General features: G+C 42.9%; 2 protein-coding genes across 6 annotated transcripts in view; one reads left to right on the plus strand and one right to left on the minus strand.

The window, feature by feature from the left end:
- The window catches only part of LOC137653464 (sulfotransferase 1A3-like), a 34,364-nt gene that overhangs the window by 3,230 nt on the left and 28,634 nt on the right, over positions 1-2,500 (plus strand). The gene's annotated exons all lie outside the window — the stretch shown is intronic.
- Positions 1-2,500, minus strand: part of LOC137653462 (sulfotransferase 1A1-like) — a 21,359-nt gene that overhangs the window by 888 nt on the left and 17,971 nt on the right. The gene's annotated exons all lie outside the window — the stretch shown is intronic.

The raw sequence follows: 2,500 nt of genomic DNA on the forward strand, positions 1-2,500 counted from the left end.
TGTGATTTTTATCACAATAGATAAAAATCAGAAATGTTCAGATAGAGCAAGTACTTGACTTGCTGTTATGGTTACAAACATTCTTGTTAGGTAATCCAAAACCCACCAATTTAAAAAATGGGTTATGATAATGATGGCCAAGTTAAAACGAAAGTCAAGCGAAACCTTTCATGTGTTTCTTTTCCTCCCTGAAAGACCTTATTAATCAGAAACAAAAAAATGAAGGTGAGTGGCGGGAATTGTTTGGGCCACAAAATTCCTTTTTTTATATTCACCTCACGTAAATGTAATTTAATACCTTAATTGTTATTTCCTAGATAACTTCTAGTAATAGGGAACTTCTGGAAAAAAATGTTTAAACAATTCATTTGGAACTTCCAGCCTACTTCTGTGCTCCCAATGTTAAATATTATCCCATAACAAAACAAGTATACATTCATAGACGAGAAAAAGTGAAGTCGATATTGGATGCTCTAAGACTCGTTTCACACGAACAGATTGGTGCCGCGAGGATTAGATATCACACGGAAAATTTCCAAGTAGAAGGGATTTGCTAGCCCCGTGGACTGCTATACCGCACAGTTACAGTGTAGCGGCTTATATAAACTACGAGGTCGCTCGGAACAATTTCCGATCAGCAGTGATTCACTAGCCTCATGCATGGTTTCAGTGTAGCAGCATATATAAACTACAAGGCCGATCAGCAGAATTTTCGAGCGGCAGCGATTTACTAACACCATGTGTAATTCCAGTTTAGCAGCTTATATAAACCACAAGGCCGCTCGGCAGAATTTCTGAGCAGCAGTGATTTACTAGCCCCATGCGTGCTTCCAGTGTAGCAGCTTATATAAACTACGAGGCGGCCGCTCAGCAGAATTTCCAAGCGGCAGTGATTTACTAGCAACTTGCTTGGTTCCAGTGTATTGGTTCATATAAACTACGAGGCCGCTCGGGAGAATTTCCAAGTGGCAGTGATTTACTAGATCCATGCGTAGTTTTAGTGTAGTGGCTTATATAAACTACAAGGCCACTTGGCGGAATTTCCGATCGGCAGTGATTTACCAGCTCCATGCGTGGTTCCAGTGTAGCAGCTTACATAAACTAGGAGGCTCCTCGGTAGGATTTCTGAACAGCAGTGATTTACTAGCCCCTTGCATGGTTCCAGTGTAGCAGCTTATATAAACTACGAGGCCGTTCGGCATAATTTCCGAGCGGCAGTGATTTACCAGCACCATGCGTGGTTCCAGTGTATTGGCTTATATAAACTATGAGGCCGCTTGGCAGAATTTCCGAGCAGCAGTGATTTACTATCCCAATCCGTGGTTTCAGTGTAGCTGCTCATATAAACTACAAGGCCACTCAGAAGAATTTCCGAGCGGCAGTGATTTGCTAACCCAATGCGTGGTTCCAGTGTAGTTGCTTATATAAACTACTAGGCCTCTTGGCAGAATTTTAAAGGGGCAGTGATTTACTGACACAATGCGTGGTTCCAGTGTAGTTGCTTATATAAACTACTAGGCCTCTTGGCAGAATTTCCAAGTGGCAGTGATTTACTAACCCAATGCGTGGTTCCAGTGTAGCAGCTTATATAAACTATGAGAACACTCGGCAGAATTTCAGAGTGGCAATGATTTACTAGCCCTATGTGTGGTTCTAGTGTAGCGGCTTACATAAACTACGAGGCTACTCGGAAGAATTTCCGAGCGGCAGTGATTTACTAGACCAATGCGTGGTTCCAGTGTAGTGCTTTATATAAACGAGGAGGCCACGCAGAAGAATTTCTGAGTGGCAGTGATTTACTGGCCTCATGCGTGGTTCTAGTGTAGTGGCTCATATAAACTACAAGGCCACTTGGAAGGCTTTCCGAGTGGCAATGATTTACTAGCCCAATGCGTGGCTCCAGTGTAGTTGCTTATATAAACTACGAGGTTTCTTGGCAGAATTTCCAAGTGCCAGTGATTTACTAACCCAATACGTGGTTCCAGTGTAGCGGTTTATATAAACAAGGCGATCACTCAGAAGAATTTCTGAGTGGCAGTGATTTACTGGCCTCATGCGTAGTTCCAGTGTAGTGGCTCATATAAACTACAAGACCACTTGGAAGAATTTCCGAGTGGCAGTGATTTACTAGCCCAATGCGGTTCCAGTGTAGTGCTATATAAACTACAAGGCCACTCGGAAGACTTTCCGAGCGGCAGTGATTTACTAACCCAATGCATGGTTCCAGTGTAGCGTTTTATATAAAAAATAAGGCCACCCAGAAGAATTTCCGAGTGGTAGTGATTTACAAGCCTCATGTGTGATTCCAGTGTAGTGGCTCATATAAACTACAAGGCCACTTGGAAAAATTTCAGAGTGGCAGTGATTTACTAGCCCAATGCGTGGTTCCAGTGTATTGTCTTATATGTACTACGAGGCCGCTCGCCAGAATATCCGAGTGGCAATAATTTACTAGCCCAATGTGTGGTTCCAGTGTAGCAGCTCATATAAACTACGAGGC

This window comes from Palaemon carinicauda, chromosome 14 (genome assembly GCF_036898095.1).
Source record: "Palaemon carinicauda isolate YSFRI2023 chromosome 14, ASM3689809v2, whole genome shotgun sequence".
Lineage (NCBI taxonomy): Eukaryota > Metazoa > Arthropoda > Malacostraca > Decapoda > Palaemonidae > Palaemon > Palaemon carinicauda.